This window comes from Cinclus cinclus, chromosome 14 (assembly GCF_963662255.1).
Source record: "Cinclus cinclus chromosome 14, bCinCin1.1, whole genome shotgun sequence".
In the NCBI taxonomy this organism is placed as follows: domain Eukaryota; kingdom Metazoa; phylum Chordata; class Aves; order Passeriformes; family Cinclidae; genus Cinclus; species Cinclus cinclus.
Genome location: NC_085059.1, coordinates 4313034 through 4333282, shown reverse-complemented (window position 1 = coordinate 4333282; position 20249 = coordinate 4313034).

Below are 20249 nucleotides of genomic sequence, written 5' to 3'. Positions count from 1 at the left end.
TCGGATCTTCCCCCTGGTCTCTCTGACGTGCCTGGGATAGCTCAGGGTCAGAGAGATGGGGGATTTTTATCTGACAAGGACAAAGGTAAAAAATTAGAGGGGGCCCTCCTTCCCGGAATGATCCGAGTTTATTGTCCTGAAGGGTTGCAGGGAGAAGAGAGATAGCATGGGAAATGTGGGGTATTTTCAATCCCAACTCAAGGGCGAAGAAACCCCGGGTCACAGGGGTTGTTCACACTCAGGGCTGGCCAGGGGAAAGGCAGGGGTTAAGGGAAGGGGACAACCAGGATACAAACCCATGGGCAAACAGAACAACCCACACTCAGTGCAAAACAAAACCATAAATGTGCATTAAAACAGGATATGTTTTAGCTGGTAAGGAGTCCAAAGCAGTGGTGGGGGTGGGAGTGGGAGTTTGCTGCTTCCCCCTCCACAGCTGTAGCTCTTCTGGCAGGTTCCTGCCGGGGATTTCACAGCTATTTCTACTGACTGTGTCGTTGACTTAGGGCTGGGCAATGGATTAGAATGGAAAGTCTTCTCTCCCTTTCTAGGAGCAAGGGATGAGGTCTGGCAGCTGTAGGATTTGCAGCTGTCGGGGAAGAAGGGACAATTCTGTAAGACATCTATGCCGTGCCTAGGTGTGGATGCACATCTTTTATTTGTCTGAGAGGCCAAGCTCCCGGACAGAGAGAAGGGGCAAAGTGACAGCAGAGAAGAGAGAAGGAGGAGAAGGTACAGACATGCAGGCCGTTGGCTTGGGTGGGCCGTGGGATTGATGCGTTTTCTTCGAGGCCAGCTTCCCTGGTGCACTCAATTCTTGTCTCTTCCTGAGACTTCAATGCTGCGTGAGGAGCTCAGCAGTGCTGAAAGAAGAGCCCTGTCCTTTGCGATCCCTTTGGGATGGCAGTGGAAGTGCCCTGAGTGCACATGCAGAGGCCCCTTGGTGGCTTCTCGTGCCAGGACACGGACACTGAGTTGGCAACTAAATGGCTGCTGCGAATGACATTTAGGCCTTTGAAATAGCTGCAGCAAGTGGTGTGAAACTGCTTTGTGAGCTGGGCCCTTGGCATGAGCTGTGAGGGGCTGAGGGCTGGCCTGAGCCAGTGCTGTGTCCCCACAGCCTCAGCTGCGCAGCAGGCACTGCCAGAGTGCCTGAACCCACTTTTGAAAGCATGCTTTAAACGGCAGCTGGTGCTGAGCTTCCCCTTGGCACCCTCTGACCAAAGAGTGGTTTGGTTACTGTGGGGGAGTTTGCTTTGCAAAGCGTGTGGGATTTGCCAGTGCCCCCTGTGATGGGGATGCTCAGGGAGTGAGGGGCTCTGGTGGCTGCTGGCAGCAGCAGGAACACGGGCAGGGTGAGGATCCTGGGCAGAGAGCAATGGAAGGCAGCGGGGGAAGCAAAGCCCAGAGGCTTTGGAGGCTGCAAGCCTTAAACATCAGCCCCTGCAGCAGCCCGGGTGCAGGTCCCAGACTTGCCAAGGCTGTTGAGACCTTCAGAGCATGGAGGTGGATGTTGCATCCCTGTGCCTGATGCTGGCTCCTGCCCAGGAGTCCCTGTGGCCGCAGCAGGAAGGGTGTCAGGAGGTTTCCTTTGCTTTGGTGGCGTTGCTGCAGGGCCTGCTGCTGTCAGAGCTCCCTCTCTGCTGGTGAGAGCTTTGCCCTCGGGGACACTGCTGTGCCCCAGGAACAGCAGTGCTGGCTCAGTGGGACCCCCCTGCACAGGGACCCCCAGCCAGGGCTGGCTGTGCCAGCACCCCCAGGGACCTGCAGCCCCAGGAACCATGAGCAAGTGGAAACCAGCACTGTGCAAACGTTGCCCAAAGGAATTGCAAAGAGAGGCGAGGTTTTAATAAGAAATAGTATTTATTGAACAAAGTTCAGCCAAACATTTGAAGAACATGTTTCCTTCTAACAGCAACAACAACAACAATCTCTAGAACATATTTACAGGGAAGACTATACTGGTAACAATCTGGGACCTATACAGTAAAAATCTAGAAGCTATAGATTAACATTCTGGGACCTTTAGGCTAACAATCTTGAAATTGTTCCTATAAAAAAAGCCTCGAACATGCTGAACATATTTACAGCGGGGCCCTGTCGATGCCCATTTTCCCTGTCAGTCTGGGAGGGAAGGAAGGAAGGAAGGAAGCAGCAGAGCAGGACTTCCTTGAGCACCATGTCCCTGAGGAGAGCCAGCCAGCCCCGCCCCAGGCTGGGCACTGCCTGTGGGCAGGGCAGGGGAGCATCAGGTTGTCCTGCTCCTGGGGCTCCATCCTCATGCCAGGATCACGGGCTCTTCCTTGTCCTTCTCATCGACGTCCATGGGCTCAGTCTCATCATATTCATCCACTTCCATGGGCTCGGTGTCATCCTGTTCATCCACTTCCATGGGCTCAGTCTCATCATATTCGTCCACTTCCATGGGCTCGGTGTCATCCTGCTCATCCACTTCCATGGGCTCAGTCTCATCATATTCGTCCACTTCCATGGGCTCGGTGTCATCCTGCTCATCCACCTCCATATCCTCAATGGTGTCTCTGGCAGTCTGCATGAGGCAGCACAATGTCACTTGGGGTCCCTGTCCCCAGCATCCATCCCCACAGGGCTGCAGCCTGCCCTGGCACTCAGGGCTGCCCCCCTCCCTGGGATGGCACTGTACCTCCACTGGGACAGGAGCGCTCATGCTGTTGGTGTTGATGGTGCAGTAGAAGTGCAGGAAAAGTCCCGGCAGCAGGAGCAGCTCAGCTCCAAGGCAGAGAACGAAGAGCGGGGGACAAGCGAGTACTGGCAGCAGGAACATCTTGGCACCGTGGCAGAGAGCGAAGAGTGGGGGAGAACTGAGTGCTGGCAGCAGGTGAACTGTCTGTTGTGCTGGTCTCCAGGCCCTGGACCTTCCACCTGCAGCACTCTGGGCCCTGTGATGTCACAGAAGCTTCAGGGCCACTCCTCTCTTGGAGATGGACGCCATGGAACCATGAAGTCCTTGAGTGGTTTGGCTTGGAAGAGACCCTAAAAATCATCTGGTTCCAACCTGAGCAAGCTCCCAGCACTTCAACCCTGTCCAATGTGGCCTTGGATGTTGCTGGGGATGGGGCACCCACATGTGCACAGCTCCCTGTGTCAGGGACAAGCAGCCTCAGATTAAAGAACTTCTTTCCAGCATCAAATCTCTTCCAACTCTCTTTCCGTTTGATCCCATTCCCCCTTGTCCCATCAGTAGACTTCCTGAGGAAGAGTCACTCTCCCTCTTCCACCTTTCATTCATTGTGAATGTGCTCTGAGCTTGCCACACAAGCTTCACCTCCCCTTCCTCAGCAGCCACAGCTTTTTCAGCTTTTTCTTTTGGGGAGGTGATCTAGCAGCCTCAGTAACTTTGTGACTTCCTGTTGGCTCTTAACATCTTCTGCAGGAAAACACAGGGGTGTCTGTCCACAGCCCTGGGGGTGTCCAAGAAGTCAAGGATGGCAGTGGCCTTGGGAATTGCCAAAGCCTGGGAGCTCTGTGGTTCCCAAAGTTATGGAGAGAGGAGGAGAAAATGACCAGGAGCAGCGCAGGGAGCCTGAATGGCAGAGATGGAAAGCCCGTGGTCCTGGGTGCCTGCGCAGTGTTTGTGGAGGGTTTCCCGATGGCCCTGGAATATCTTGTGGGCATGCGGGGGTTGTTTTGGTGGAGGAAGTCCAGTAGAACATTTCTGATCAGCCATGTGTAGGAAATGATCTTTGGCTGAGGTAGAGGTTGAATTTTCCTGGGATGGCAAAGGAAGGAGATGGTTCCGTGTGCGGAAAGAGCAGCGGAGCAAAGTGCTGCCAGATCTTGGTGTTTCTGGGGGTGCTGGCACAGCCACGGGGCTGGGAGTCCCTGTACACAGGGGGGTCCCCCTGAGCCAACCCTGGGCCCTGCTGGTGTTCCTGGGCTGGTGTCCCCAAGAGCAACGGTGTCAGCAGCAGAGAGGGGGCTCTGACAGGAGCGGCCCTGCAGCAAAGGCACCAAAACCTGCTGAGGGCATGGAGATGTTCCTCAGCAGCTGCACTTCCTTTCTTCCTTTCTGTGCAAGCGTGGCCCACGGAAACAGCCCTTGAGCCAACAAGCAAGGCGTCAAGAACAACATGATGTGTGTTTTGGAATTTCTGTGTCATCTCTGTGTGGATTTACCCTTGCCCTGACTGCGTGTCCAACGCTGAAATCTCCGCGTTGAGGCTTGCAAGCCCTTAGCAATGATTTGGTGGCATAGGGGTGCTTCCTGTCCTTGCATTGAGACATGAAATTCCGAGGTATCAATGAATCAGCTGCTTTTCTTGTGGCAGCACTTGAGGTTTTGGGTCAGCAGGCTGATTGCAGCGGCCCTGATCGCTGATGCTCAGGGGGATCTCCAGGTGCTTTGGGCCGCAGAGGCTGGGGCACGTGGCAGCACCCAGGGCTGGGGACAGCTGGTGGGGACAGCAGTGTCACTCTGAGCTGCCGGGGGAGACCACAGCCTGTCCTGGTGGCCCTGGAGCTGATAAAGGGATGAAATGAGGACCAGCAATAACAGCATCCCTGCGCTGCCGGCACAGGATCAGCGTCTCCTGCTTGGAAAAGAAATGTCGCTGTGCTTCGACATTTCTTTTCCCAATAAAGACCTTGTCATTGGTGCAGTGACCAGGGTTTGATCCTCTGGGAGTACTTTACCCGTTGGACACTCCATCTGGCTGCGAGGCAGTTGAGTGCTTGAGGAGCAGGTGGGTGGCACGTCCCCAGCACAGGCACTGGGAACTCTGCTCAAAGTTTGGGGCTTTCTCTTGATCCATCATCCCAAGGCCATGCAGTGACACCTGTTGGCACTGGGAGCAGCTTCAGATGGGATATGGGTCAGGAAGTGTTCCCTGGCAGGATGGGCAGGGCTGGCACAGGGTGCCCGGAGCAGCTGTGGCTGCCCCTGGATCCCTGGCAGTGCCCAAGGCCAGGCTGGAGCAGCGTGGGACAGTGGCAGGTGTCCCTGCCATGGCAAAGCTTGCACTGGGTGGGATTGAAGGTTCCTTTCCACGCAACCCCTCCTGTGATCTTGTTTTCAATGGATTTAAATTGATGGTAGTTGTGGGTAACAAAAAATGGAAAAAGTGGCAGGAGAGGGATCTGTTTTAGCAGGTAAGGAGTCCAAAGCAGTGTTGGGGGTGGGAGTTTGCTGCTTCCCCCTCCACAGCTGTAGCTCTTCTGGCAGGTTCCTGCCGGGGATTTCACAGCTATTTCTACTGACTGTGTCGTTGACTTAGGGCTGGGCAATGGATTAGAATGGAAAGTCTTGTCTCCCTTTCTAGGAGCAAGGGATGAGGTCTGGCAGCTGTAGGATTTGCAGCTGTCGGGGAAGAAGGGACAGTTGTGTAAGACATCTATGCCGTGCCTAGGTGTGGATGCACATCTTTTATTTGTCTGAGAGGCCAAGCTCCCGGACAGAGAGAAGGGGCAAAGTGACAGCAGAGAAGAGAGAAGGAGGAGAAGGTACAGACATGCAGGCCGTTGGCTTGGGTGGGCCGTGGGATTGATGCCTTTTCTTGGAGGCCAGCTTCCCTGGTGCACTCAATTCCTGTCTCTTCCTGAGACTTCAGTGCTGGGTGAGGAGCTCAGCAGTGCTGAAAGAAGAGCCCTGTCCTTTGCGATCCCTTTGGGATGGCAGTGGAAGTGCCCTGAGTGCACATGCAGAGGCCCCTTGGTGGCTTCTCCTGCCAGGACAGGGCCACTGAGTTGGCAACTAAATGGCTCCTGCCAATGACATTTAGGCCTTTGAAATAGCTGCAGCAAGTGGTGTGAAACTGCTTTGTGAGCTGGGCCCTTGGCATGAGCTGTGAGGGGCTGAGGGCTGGCCTGAGCCAGTGCTGTGTCCCCACAGCCTCAGCTGCCCAGCAGGCACTGCCAGAGTGCCTGAACCCACTTTTGAAAGCATGTTTAAAACAGCAGCTGGTGCTGAGCTTCCCCTTGGCACCCTCTGACCAAAGAGTGGTTTGGTTACTGTGGGGGAGTTTGCTTTGTGAAGCGTGTGGGATTTGCCAGTGCCCCCTGTGATGGGGATGCTCAGGGAGTGAGGGGCTCTGGGGGCTGCTGGCAGCAGCAGGAACACGGGCAGGGTGAGGATCCTGGGCACAGGGCAATGGAAGGCAGCGGGGGAAGCAAAGCCCAGAGGCTTTGGAGGCTGCAAGCCTTAAACATCAGCCCCTGCAGCAGCCCGGGTGCAGGTCCCAGACTTGCCAAGGCTGTCGAGACCTTCAGAGCATGGAGGTGGATGTTGCATCCCTGTGCCTGATGCTGGCTCCTGCCCAGGAGTCCCTGTGGCCGCAGCAGGAAGGGTGTCAGGAGGTTTCCTTTTCTTTGGTGGCGTTGCGGCAGGGCCTGCTGCTGTCAGAGCTCCCTCTCTGCTGGTGAGAGCTTTGCCCTTGGGGACACTGCTGTGCCCCAGGAACAGCAGTGCTGGCTCAGTGGGACCACCCTGCACAGGGACCCTCAGCCAGGGCTGGCTGTGCCAGCACCCCCAGGGACCTGCAGCCCCAGGAACCATGAGCAAGTGGAAACCAGCACTGTGCAAACGTTGCCCAAAGAAATTGCAAAGAGAGGCGAGGTTTTAATAAGAAATAGTATTTATTGAACAAAGTTCAGTCAAACATTTGAAGAACATGTTTCCTTCTAACAACAACAACAACAATCTCTAGAACATATTTACAAGGAAGACTATACTGGTAACAATCTGGGACCTATACAGTAAAAATCTAGAAGCTCTAGATTAACATTCTGGGAACTTTAGGCTAACAATCTTGAAATTGTTCCTATAAAAAAAGGCTCGAACATGCTGAACATATTTACAGCGGGGCCCTATCGATGCCCATTATCCCTGTCAGTCTGGGAGGGAGGGAAGGAAGGAAGGAAGGAAGGAAGGAAGGAAGGAAGGAAGGACGGAAGGAAGGAAGGAAGGAAGGAAGGAAGGAAGGAAGGAAGGAAGGAAGGAAGGAAGGAAGGAAGGGAGGAAGGAAGGAAGGGAGGGAGGGAGGGAGGGAGGGAGCGAGGAAGGAAGGAAGGGAGGGAGGAAGGGAGGGAGGGAGGAAGGAAGGAAGGGAGGGCGGGAGGAAGGAAGGAAGGAAGGAAGGAAGGAAGGAAGGAAGGAAGGAAGGAAGGAAGGAAGGAAGGAAGGAAGGAAGGAAGGAAGGAAGGAAGGAAGGAAGGAAGGAAGGGAGGGAGGGAGGGAGGGAGGGAGGGAGGGAGGGAGGGAAGGAAGGAAGGAAGGAAGGAAGGAAGGAAGGAAGGAAGGAAGGAAGGAAGGAAGGAAGGAAGGAAGGAAGGGAGGGAGAGAGGGAGGGATGGAGGGAGGAAGGGAGGGAGGAAGGAAGGAAGGAAGGAAGGAAGGAAGGAAGGAAGGAAGGAAGCAGCAGAGCAGGACTTCCTTGAGCACCATGTCCCTGAGGAGAGCCAGCCAGCCCCGCCCCAGGCTGGGCACTGCCTGTGGGCAGGGCAGGGGAGCATCAGGTTGTCCTGCTCCTGGGGCTCCATCCTCATGCCAGGATCACGGGCTCTTCCTTTTCCTTCTCATCGACGTCCATGGGCTCAGTCTCATCATATTCATCCACTTCCATGGGCTCGGTGTCATCCTGTTCATCCACTTCCATGGGCTCAGTCTCATCATATTCGTCCACTTCCATGGGCTCGGTGTCATCCTGCTCATCCACTTCCATGGGCTCAGTCTCATCATATTCGTCCACTTCCATGGGCTCGGTGTCATCCTGCTCATCCACCTCCATATCCTCAATGGTGTCTCTGGCAGTCTGCATGAGGCAGCACAATGTCACTTGGGGTCCCTGTCCCCAGCATCCATCCCCACAGGGCTGCAGCCTGCCCTGGCAGTCAGGGCTGCCCCCCTCCCAGGGATGGCACTGTACCTCCACTGGGACAGGAGCGCTCGTGCTGTTGGTGTTGATGCTCCAGTAGAAGTGCAGGAAAAGTCCCGGCAGCAGGAGCAGCTCAGCACCAAGACAGAGAACGAAGAGCGAGGGACAAGCGAGTACTGGCAGCAGGAACATCTTGGCACCGTGGCAGAGAGCGAAGAGTGGGGGAGAACTGAGTGCTGGCAGCAGGTGAACTGTCTGTTGTGCTGGTCTCCAGGCCCTGGACCTTCCACCTGGAGCACTCTGGGCCCTGTGATGTCACAGAAGCTTCAGGGCCACTCCTCTCTTGGAGATGGACGCCATAGAACCATCCAATCCTTGAGTGGTTTGGCTTGGAAGAGACCCTAAAAATCATCTGGTTCCAACCTGAGCAAGCTCCCAGCACTTCAACCCTGTCCAATGTGGCCTTGGATGTTGCTGGGGATGGGGCACCCACATGTGCACAGCTCCCTGTGTCAGGGACAAGCAGCCTCAGATTAAAGAACTTCTTTCCAGCATCAAATCTCTTCCAACTCTCTTTCCGTTTGATCCCATTCCCCCTTGTCCCATCAGTAGACTTCCTGAGGAAGAGTCACCCTCCCTCTTCCACCTTTCATTCACTGTGAATGTGCTCTGAGCTTGCCACACAAGCTTCACCTCCCCTTCCTCAGCAGCCACAGCTTTTTCAGCTTTTTCTTTTGGGGAGGTGATCTAGCAGCCTCAGTAACTTTGTGACTTCCTGTTGGCTCTTAACATCTTCTGCGGGAAAACACAGGGGTGTCTGTCCACAGACCTGGGGGTGTCCAAGAAGTCAAGGATGGCAGTGGCCTTGGGAATTGCCAAAGCCTGGGAGCTCTGTGGTTCCCAAAGTTATGGAGAGAGGAGGAGAAAATGACCAGGAGCAGCGCAGGGAGCCTGAATGGCAGAGATGGAAAGCCCGTGGTCCTGGGTGCCTGCGCAGTGTTTGTGGAGGGTTTCCCGATGGCCCTGGAATGTCTTGTGGGCATGCGGGGGTGGTTTTGGTGGAGGAAGTGCAGAAGAACATTTCTGATCAGCCATGTGTAGGAAATGATCTTTGGCTGAGGTAGAGGTTGAATTTTCCTGGGATGGCAAAGGAAGGAGATGGTTCCGTGTGCGGAAAGAGCAGCGGAGCAAAGTGCTGCCAGATCTTGGTGTTTCTGGGGGTGCTGACACAGCCACGGGGCTGGGAGTCCCTGTGCACAGGGGGGTCCCCGTGACCCAACCCTGGGCCCTGCTGGTGTTCCTGGGCTGGTGTCCCCAAGAGCAAAGGTGTCAGCAGCAGAGAGGGGGCTCTGACAGGAGCGGCCCTGCAGCAAAGGCACCAAAACCTGCTGAGGGCATGGAGATGTTCCTCAGCAGCTGCACTTCCTTTCTTTCTGTGCAAGCGTGGCCCACGGAAACAGCCCTTGAGCCAACAAGAAAGGCGTCAAGACCAACATGATGTGTGTTTTGGAATTTCTGAGTCATTTCTGTGTGGATTTACCCTTGCCCTGACTGCGTGTCCAACGCTGAAATCTCCGCGTTGAGGCTTGCAAGCCCTTAGCAACGATTTGGTGGCATAGGGGTGCTTCCTGTCCTTGCATTGAGACATGAAATTCCGAGGTATCAATGAATCAGCTGCTTTTCTTGTGGCAGCACTTGAGGTTTTGGGTCAGCAGGCTGATTGCAGCGGCCCTGATCGCTGATGCTCAGGGGGATCTCCAGGTGCTTTGGGCTGCAGAGGCTGGGGCACGTGGCAGCACCCAGGGCTGGGGACAGCTGGTGGGGACAGCAGTGTCACTCAGAGCTGCCCTGGGAGACCACAGCCTGTCCTGGTGCCCCTGCAGCTGATAAAGGCATGAAATGAGGACCAGCAATAACAGCATCCCTGCGCTGCCGGCACAGGATCAGCGTCTCCTGCTTGGAAAAGAAATGTCGCTGTGCTTCGACATTTCTTTTCCCAATAAAGACCTTGTCATTGGTGCAGTGACCAGGGTTTGATCCTCTGGGAGTGCTTTACCCGTTGGACACTCCATTTGGCTGCGAGGCAGCTGAGTGCTTGAGGGGCAGGTGGGTGGCACGTCCCCAGCACAGGCACTGGGAACTCTGCTCAAAGCTTGGGGCTTTCTCTTGATCCATCATCCCAAGGCCATGCAGTGACACCTGTTGGCACTGGGAGCAGCTGCAGATGGGATATGGGTCAGGAAGTGTTCCCTGGCAGGATGGGCAGGGCTGGCACAGGGTGCCCAGAGCAGCTGTGGCTGCCCCTGGATCCCTGGCAGTGCCCAAGGCCAGGCTGGAGCAGCGTGGGACAGTGGCAGGTGTCCCTGCCATGGCAAAGCTTGCACTGGGTGGGATTGAAGGTTCCTTTCCACGCAACCCCTCCTGTGATCTTGTTTTCAATGGATTTAAATTGATGGTAGTTGTGGGTAACAAAAAACGGAAAAAGTGGCAGGAGAGGGATCTGTTTTAGCAGGTAAGGAGTCCAAAGCAGTGTTGGGGGTGGGAGTTTGCTGCTTCCCCCTCCACAGCTGTAGCTCTTCTGGCAGGTTCCTGCCGGGGATTTCACAGCTATTTCTACTGACTGTGTCGTTGACTTAGGGCTGGGCAATGGATTAGAATGGAAAGTCTTGTCTCCCTTTCTAGGAGCAAGGGATGAGGTCTGGCAGCTGTAGGATTTGCAGCTGTCGGGGAAGAAGGGACAGTTGTGTAAGACATCTATGCCGTGCCTAGGTGTGGATGCACATCTTTTATTTGTCTGAGAGGCCAAGCTCCCGGACAGAGAGAAGGGGCAAAGTGACAGCAGAGAAGAGAGAAGGAGGAGAAGGTACAGACATGCAGGCCGTTGGCTTGGGTGGGCCGTGGGATTGATGCCTTTTCTTGGAGGCCAGCTTCCCTGGTGCACTCAATTCCTGTCTCTTCCTGAGACTTCAGTGCTGGGTGAGGAGCTCAGCAGTGCTGAAAGAAGAGCCCTGTCCTTTGCGATCCCTTTGGGATGGCAGTGGAAGTGCCCTGAGTGCACATGCAGAGGCCCCTTGGTGGCTTCTCCTGCCAGGACAGGGCCACTGAGTTGGCAACTAAATGACTCCTGCCAATGACATTTAGGCCTTTGAAATAGCTGCAGCAAGTGGTGTGAAACTGCTTTGTGAGCTGGGCCCTTGGCATGAGCTGTGAGGGGCTGAGGGCTGGCCTGAGCCAGTGCTGTGTCCCCACAGCCTCAGCTGCCCAGCAGGCACTGCCAGAGTGCCTGAACCCACTTTTGAAAGCATGCTTTAAACAGCAGCTGGTGCTGAGCTTCCCCTTGGCACCCTCTGACCAAAGAGTGGTTTGGTTACTGTGGGGGAGTTTGCTTTGTGAAGCGTGTGGGATTTGCCAGTGCCCCCTGTGATGGGGATGCTCAGGGAGTGAGGGGCTCTGGGGGCTGCTGGCAGCAGCAGGAACACGGGCAGGGTGAGGATCCTGGGCACAGGGCAATGGAAGGCAGCGGGGGAAGCAAAGCCCAGAGGCTTTGGAGGCTGCAAGCCTTAAACATCAGCCCCTGCAGCAGCCCGGGTGCAGGTCCCAGACTTGCCAAGGCTGTCGAGACCTTCAGAGCATGGAGGTGGATGTTGCATCCCTGTGCCTGATGCTGGCTCCTGCCCAGGAGTCCCTGTGGCCGCAGCAGGAAGGGTGTCAGGAGGTTTCCTTTTCTTTGGTGGCGTTGCGGCAGGGCCTGCTGCTGTCAGAGCTCCCTCTCTGCTGGTGAGAGCTTTGCCCTTGGGGACACTGCTGTGCCCCAGGAACAGCAGTGCTGGCTCAGTGGGACCCCCCTGCACAGGGACCCTCAGCCAGGGCTGGCTGTGCCAGCACCCCCAGGGACCTGCAGCCCCAGGAACCATGAGCAAGTGGAAACCAGCACTGTGCAAACGTTGCCCAAAGAAATTGCAAAGAGAGGCGAGGTTTTAATAAGAAATAGTATTTATTGAACAAAGTTCAGTCAAACATTTGAAGAACATGTTTCCTTCTAACAACAACAACAACAATCTCTAGAACATATTTACAAGGAAGACTATACTGGTAACAATCTGGGACCTATACAGTAAAAATCTAGAAGCTCTAGATTAACATTCTGGGAACTTTAGGCTAACAATCTTGAAATTGTTCCTATAAAAAAAGGCTCGAACATGCTGAACATATTTACAGCGGGGCCCTATCGATGCCCATTATCCCTGTCAGTCTGGGAGGGAGGGAAGGAGGGAAGGAAGGAAGGAAGGAAGGAAGGAAGGAAGGAAGGAAGGAAGGAAGGAAGGAAGGAAGGAAGGAAGGAAGGAAGGAAGGAAGGAAGGAAGGAAGGAAGGGAGGAAGGAAGGAAGGGAGGGAGGGAGGGAGGGAGCGAGGAAGGAAGGAAGGGAGGGAGGAAGGGAGGGAGGGAGGAAGGAAGGAAGGGAGGGCGGGAGGAAGGAAGGAAGGAAGGAAGGAAGGAAGGAAGGAAGGAAGGAAGGAAGGAAGGAAGGAAGGAAGGAAGGAAGGAAGGAAGGAAGGAAGGAAGGGAGGGAGGGAGGGAGGGAGGGAGGGAGGGAGGGAGGGAGGGAAGGAAGGAAGGAAGGAAGGAAGGAAGGAAGGAAGGAAGGAAGGAAGGAAGGAAGGAAGGAAGGAAGGAAGGGAGGGAGGGAGGGAGGGATGGAGGGAGGAAGGGAGGGAGGAAGGAAGGAAGGAAGGAAGGAAGGAAGGAAGGAAGGAAGGAAGCAGCAGAGCAGGACTTCCTTGAGCACCATGTCCCTGAGGAGAGCCAGCCAGCCCCGCCCCAGGCTGGGCACTGCCTGTGGGCAGGGCAGGGGAGCATCAGGTTGTCCTGCTCCTGGGGCTCCATCCTCATGCCAGGATCACGGGCTCTTCCTTTTCCTTCTCATCGACGTCCATGGGCTCAGTCTCATCATATTCATCCACTTCCATGGGCTCGGTGTCATCCTGTTCATCCACTTCCATGGGCTCAGTCTCATCATATTCGTCCACTTCCATGGGCTCGGTGTCATCCTGCTCATCCACTTCCATGGGCTCAGTCTCATCATATTCGTCCACTTCCATGGGCTCGGTGTCATCCTGCTCATCCACCTCCATATCCTCAATGGTGTCTCTGGCAGTCTGCATGAGGCAGCACAATGTCACTTGGGGTCCCTGTCCCCAGCATCCATCCCCACAGGGCTGCAGCCTGCCCTGGCAGTCAGGGCTGCCCCCCTCCCAGGGATGGCACTGTACCTCCACTGGGACAGGAGCGCTCGTGCTGTTGGTGTTGATGCTCCAGTAGAAGTGCAGGAAAAGTCCCGGCAGCAGGAGCAGCTCAGCACCAAGACAGAGAACGAAGAGCGAGGGACAAGCGAGTACTGGCAGCAGGAACATCTTGGCACCGTGGCAGAGAGCGAAGAGTGGGGGAGAACTGAGTGCTGGCAGCAGGTGAACTGTCTGTTGTGCTGGTCTCCAGGCCCTGGACCTTCCACCTGGAGCACTCTGGGCCCTGTGATGTCACAGAAGCTTCAGGGCCACTCCTCTCTTGGAGATGGACGCCATAGAACCATGAAATCCTTGAGTGGTTTGGCTTGGAAGAGACCCTAAAAATCATCTGGTTCCAACCTGAGCAAGCTCCCAGCACTTCAACCCTGTCCAATGTGGCCTTGGATGTTGCTGGGGATGGGGCACCCACATGTGCACAGCTCCCTGTGTCAGGGACAAGCAGCCTCAGATTAAAGAACTTCTTTCCAGCATCAAATCTCTTCCAACTCTCTTTCCGTTTGATCCCATTCCCCCTTGTCCCATCAGTAGACTTCCTGAGGAAGAGTCACCCTCCCTCTTCCACCTTTCATTCACTGTGAATATGCTCTGAGCTTGCCACACAAGCTTCACCTCCCCTTCCTCAGCAGCCACAGCTTTTTCAGCTTTTTCTTTTGGGGAGGTGATCTAGCAGCCTCAGTAACTTTGTGACTTCCTGTTGGCTCTTAACATCTTCTGCGGGAAAACACAGGGGTGTCTGTCCACAGACCTGGGGGTGTCCAAGAAGTCAAGGATGGCAGTGGCCTTGGGAATTGGCAAAGCCTGGGAGCTCTGTGGTTCCCAAAGTTATGGAGAGAGGAGGAGAAAATGACCAGGAGCAGCGCAGGGAGCCTGAATGGCAGAGATGGAAAGCCCGTGGTCCTGGGTGCCTGCGCAGTGTTTGTGGAGGGTTTCCCGATGGCCCTGGAATGTCTTGTGGGCATGCGGGGGTGGTTTTGGTGGAGGAAGTGCAGAAGAACATTTCTGATCAGCCATGTGTAGGAAATGATCTTTGGCTGAGGTAGAGGTTGAATTTTCCTGGGATGGCAAAGGAAGGAGATGGTTCCGTGTGCGGAAAGAGCAGCGGAGCAAAGTGCTGCCAGATCTTGGTGTTTCTGGGGGTGCTGACACAGCCACGGGGCTGGGAGTCCCTGTGCACAGGGGGGTCCCCGTGACCCAACCCTGGGCCCTGCTGGTGTTCCTGGGCTGGTGTCCCCAAGAGCAAAGGTGTCAGCAGCAGAGAGGGGGCTCTGACAGGAGCGGCCCTGCAGCAAAGGCACCAAAACCTGCTGAGGGCATGGAGATGTTCCTCAGCAGCTGCACTTCCTTTCTTTCTGTGCAAGCGTGGCCCACGGAAACAGCCCTTGAGCCAACAAGAAAGGCGTCAAGACCAACATGATGTGTGTTTTGGAATTTCTGAGTCATTTCTGTGTGGATTTACCCTTGCCCTGACTGCGTGTCCAACGCTGAAATCTCCGCGTTGAGGCTTGCAAGCCCTTAGCAACGATTTGGTGGCATAGGGGTGCTTCCTGTCCTTGCATTGAGACATGAAATTCCGAGGTATCAATGAATCAGCTGCTTTTCTTGTGGCAGCACTTGAGGTTTTGGGTCAGCAGGCTGATTGCAGCGGCCCTGATCGCTGATGCTCAGGGGGATCTCCAGGTGCTTTGGGCTGCAGAGGCTGGGGCACGTGGCAGCACCCAGGGCTGGGGACAGCTGGTGGGGACAGCAGTGTCACTCAGAGCTGCCCTGGGAGACCACAGCCTGTCCTGGTGCCCCTGCAGCTGATAAAGGCATGAAATGAGGACCAGCAATAACAGCATCCCTGCGCTGCCGGCACAGGATCAGCGTCTCCTGCTTGGAAAAGAAATGTCGCTGTGCTTCGACATTTCTTTTCCCAATAAAGACCTTGTCATTGGTGCAGTGACCAGGGTTTGATCCTCTGGGAGTGCTTTACCCGTTGGACACTCCATTTGGCTGCGAGGCAGCTGAGTGCTTGAGGGGCAGGTGGGTGGCACGTCCCCAGCACAGGCACTGGGAACTCTGCTCAAAGCTTGGGGCTTTCTCTTGAACCATCATCCCAAGGCCATGCAGTGACACCTGTTGGCACTGGGAGCAGCTGCAGATGGGATATGGGTCAGGAAGTGTTCCCTGGCAGGATGGGCAGGGCTGGCACAGGGTGCCCAGAGCAGCTGTGGCTGCCCCTGGATCCCTGGCAGTGCCCAAGGCCAGGCTGGAGCAGCGTGGGACAGTGGCAGGTGTCCCTGCCATGGCAAAGCTTGCACTGGGTGGGATTGAAGGTTCCTTTCCACGCAACCCCTCCTGTGATCTTGTTTTCAATGGATTTAAATTGATGGTAGTTGTGGTTAACAAAAAACGGAAAAAGTGGCAGGAGTGGGATCTGTTTTAGCTGGTAAGGAGTCCAAAGCAGTGTTGGGGGTGGGAGTTTGCTGCTTCCCCCTCCACAGCTGTAGCTCTTCTGGCAGGTTCCTGCCGGGGATTCCACAGCTATTTCTACTGACTGTGTCGTTGACTTAGGGCTGGGCAATGGATTAGAATGGAAAGTCTTGTCTCCCTTTCTAGGAGCAAGGGATGAGGTCTGGCAGCTGTAGGATTTGCAGCTGTCGGGGAAGAAGGGACAGTTGTGTAAGACATCTATGCCGTGCCTAGGTGTGGATGCACATCTTTTATTTGTCTGAGAGGCCAAGCTCCCGGACAGAGAGAAGGGGCAAAGTGACAGCAGAGAAGAGAGAAGGAGGAGAAGGTACAGACATGCAGGCCGTTGGCTTGGGTGGGCCGTGGGATTGATGCCTTTTCTTGGAGGCCAGCTTCCCTGGTGCACTCAATTCTTGTCTCTTCCTGAGACTTCAATGCTGCGTGAGGAGCTCAGCAGTGCTGAAAGAAGAGCCCTGTCCTTTGCGATCCCTTTGGGATGGCAGTGGAAGTGCCCTGAGTGCACATGCAGAGGCCCCTTGGTGGCTTCTCCTGCCAGGACACGGACACTGAGTTGGCAACTAAATGGCTCCTGCCAATGACATTTAGGCCTTTGAAATAGCTGCAGCAAGTGGTGTGAAACTGCTTTGTGAGCTGGGCCCTTGGCATGAGCTGTGAGGGGCTGAGGGCTGGCCTGAGCCAGTGCTGTGTCCCCACAGCCTCAGCTGCGCAGCAGGCACTGCCAGAGTGCCTGAACCCACTTTTGAAAGCATGCTTTAAACAGCAGCTGGTGCTGAGCTTCCCCTTGGCACCCTCTGACCAAAGAGTTGTTTGGTTACTGTGGGGGAGTTTGCTTTGTGAAGCGTGTGGGATTTGCCAGTGCCCCGTGTGATGGGGATGCTCAGGGAGTGAGGGGCTCTGGGGGCTGCTGGCAGCAGCAGGAACACGGGCAGGGTGAGGATCCTGGGCACAGGGCAATGGAAGACAGCGGGGGAAGCAAAGCCCAGAGGCTTTGGAGGCTGCAAGCCTTAAACATCAGCCCCTGCAGCAGCCCGGGTGCAGGTCCCAGACTTGCCAAGGCTGTCGAGACCATCAGAGCATGGAGGTGGATGTTGCATCCCTGTGCCTGATGCTGGCTCCTGCCCAGGAGTCCCTGTGGCCGCAGCAGGAAGGGTGTCAGGAGGTTTCCTTTGCTTTGGTGGCGTTGCTGCAGGGCCTGCTGCTGTCAGAGCTCCCTCTCTGCTGGTGAGAGCTTTGCCCTTGGGGACCCTGCTGTGCCCCAGGAACAGCAGTGCTGGCTCAGTGGGTCCCCCCTGCACAGGGACCCCCAGCCAGGGCTGGCTGTGCCAGCACCCCCAGGGACCTGCAGCCCCAGGAACCATGAGCAAGTGGAAACCAGCACTGTGCAAACGTTGCCCAAAGGAATTGCAAAGAGAGGCGAGGTTTTAATAAGAAATAGTATTTATTGAACAAAGTTCAGCCAAACATTTGAAGAACATGTTTACTTCTAACAGCAACAACAACAACAGTCTATAGAACATATTTACAAGGAAGACTATACTGGTAACAATCTGGGACCTATACAGTAAAAATCTAGAAGCTATAGATTAACATTCTGGGACCTTTAGGCTAACAATCTTGAAATTGTTCCTATAAACAAAGCCTCGAACATGCTGAACATATTTACAGCGGAGCCCTATCGATGCCCATTATCCCTGTCAGTCTGGGAGGGAAGTAAGGAAGGAAGGAAGCAGCAGAGCAGGACTTCCTTGAGCACCATGTCCCTGAGGAGAGCCAGCCAGCCCCGCCCCAGGCTGGGCACTGCCTGTGGGCAGGGCAGGGGAGCATCAGGTTGTCCTGCTCCTGGGGCTCCATCCTCATGCCAGGATCACGGGCTCTTCCTTGTCCTTCTCATCGACGTCCATGGGCTCAGTCTCATCATATTCGTCCACTTCCATGGGCTCGGTGTCATCCTGCTCATCCACTTCCATGGGCTCAGTCTCATCATATTCGTCCACTTCCATGGGCTCGGTGTCATCCTGCTCATCCACTTCCATGGGCTCAGTCTCATCATATTCGTCCACTTCCATGGGCTCGGTGTCATCCTGCTCATCCACCTCCATATCCTCAATGGTGTCTCTGGCAGTCTGCATGAGACAGCACAATGTCACTTGGGGTCCCTGTCCCCAGCATCCATCCCCACAGGGCTGCAGCCTGCCCTGGCACTCAGGGCTGCCCCCCTCCCTGGGATGGCACTGTACCTCCACTGGGACAGGAGCGCTCGTGCTGTTGGTGTTGATGCTCCAGTAGAAGTGCAGGAAAAGTCCCGGCAGCAGGAGCAGCTCAGCACCAAGACAGAGAACGGAGAGCGGGGGACAAGCGAGTACTGGCAGCAGGAACATCTTGGCACCGTGGCAGAGAGAGAAGAGTGGGGGAGAACTGAGTGCTGGCAGCAGGTGAACTGTCTGTTGTGCTGGTCTCCAGGCCCTGGACCTTCCACCTGCAGCACTCTGGGCCCTGTGATGTCACAGAAGCTTCAGGGCCACTCCTCTCTTGGAGATGGACGCCATAGAACCATGAAGTCCTTGAGTGGTTTGGCTTGGAAGAGACCCTAAAAATCATCTGGTTCCAACCTGAGCAAGCTCCCAGCACTTCAACCCTGTCCAATGTGGCCTTGGATGTTGCTGGGGATGGGGCACCCACATGTGCACAGCTCCCTGTGTCAGGGACAAGCAGCCTCACATTAAAGAACTTCTTTCCAGCATCAGATCTCTTCCAACTGTCTTTCCGTTTGATCCCATTCCCCCTTGTCCCATCAGTAGACTTCCTGAGGAAGAGTCACCCTCCCTCTTCCACCTTTCATTCACTGTGAATGTGCTCTGAGCTTGCCACACAAGCTTCACCTCCCCTTCCTCAGCAGCCACAGCTTTTTCAGCTTTTTCTTTTGGGGAGGTGATCTAGCAGCCTCCGTAACTTTGTGACTTCCTGTTGGCTCTTAACATCTTCTGCGGGAAAACACAGGGGTGTCTGTCCACAGCCCTGGGGGTGTCCAAGAAGTCAAGGATGGCAGTGGCCTTGGGAATTGGCAAAGCCTGGGAGCTCTGTGGTTCCCAAAGTTATGGAGAGAGGAGGAGAAAATGACCAGGAGCAGCGCAGGGAGCCTGAATGGCAGAGATGGAAAGCCCGTGGTCCTGGGTGCCTGTGCAGTGTTTGTGGAGGGTTTCCCGATGGCCCTGGAATGTCTTGTGGGCATGTGGGGGTGGTTTTGGTGGAGGAAGTGCAGAAGAACATTTCTGATCAGCCCTGTGTGGGAAATGATCTTTGGCTGAGGTAGAGGTTGAATTTTCCTGGGATGGCAAAGGAAGGAGATGGTTCCGTGTGCGGAAAGAGCAGCGGAGCAAAGTGCTGCCAGATCTTGGTGTTTCTGGGGGTGCTGGCACAGCCACGGGGCTGGGAGTCCCTGTGCACAGGGGGGTCCCCCTGAGCCAACCCTGGGCCCTGCTGGTGTTCCTGGGCTGGTGTCCCCAGGAGCAAAGGTGTCAGCAGCAGAGAGGGGGCTCTGACAGGAGCGGCCCTGCAGCAAAGGCACCAAAACCTGCTGAGGGCATGGAGATGTTCCTCAGCAGCTGCACTTCCTTTCTTTCTGTGCAAGCGTGGCCCACGGAAACAGCCCTTGAGCCAACAAGAAAGGCGTCAAGACCAACATGCTGTGTGTTTTGGAATTTCTGAGTCATTTCTGTGTGGATTTACCCTTGCCCTGACTGCGTGTCCAACGCTGAAATCTCCGCGTTGAGGCTTGCAAGCCCTTAGCAATGATTTGGTGGCATAGGGGTGCTTCCTGTCCTTGCATTGAGACATGAAATTCCGAGGTATCAATGAATCAGCTGCTTTTCTTGTGGCAGCACTTGAGGTTTTGTGTCAGCAGGCTGATTGCAGCGGCCCTGATCGCTGATGCTCGGGGGGATCTCCAGGTGCTTTGGGCTGCAGAGGCTGGGGCACGTGGCAGCACCAAGGGCTGGGGACAGCTGGTGGGGCCAGCAGTGTCACTCAGAGCTGCCCTGGGAGACCACAGCCTGTCCTGGTGCCCCTGCAGCTGATAAAGGCATGAAATGAGGACCAGCAATAACAGCATCCCTGCGCTGCCGGCACAGGATCAGCGTCTCCTGCTTGGAAAAGAAATGTTGCAGTGCTTCGACATTTCTTTTCCCAATAAAGACCTTGTCATTGGTGCAGTGACCAGGGTTTGATCCTCTGGGAGTGCTTTACCCGTTGGACACTCCATCTGGCTGCGAGGCAGCTGAGTGCTTGAGGGGCAGGTGGGTGGCCCGTCCCCAGCACAGGCACTGGGAACTCTGCTCGAAGCTTGGGGCTTTCTCTTGATCCATCATCCCAAGGCCATGCAGTGACACCTGTTGGCACTGGGAGCAGCTTCAGATGGGATATGGGTCAGGAAGTGTTCCCTGGCAGGATGGGCAGGGCTGGCACAGGGTGCCCAGAGCAGCTGTGGCTGCCCCTGGATCCATGGCAGTGCCCAAGGCCAGGCTGGAGCAGCGTGGGACAGTGGCAGGTGTCCCTGCCATGGCAAAGCTTGCACTGGGTGGGATTGAAGGTTCCTTTCCACGCAACCCCTCCTGTGATCTTGTTTTCAAT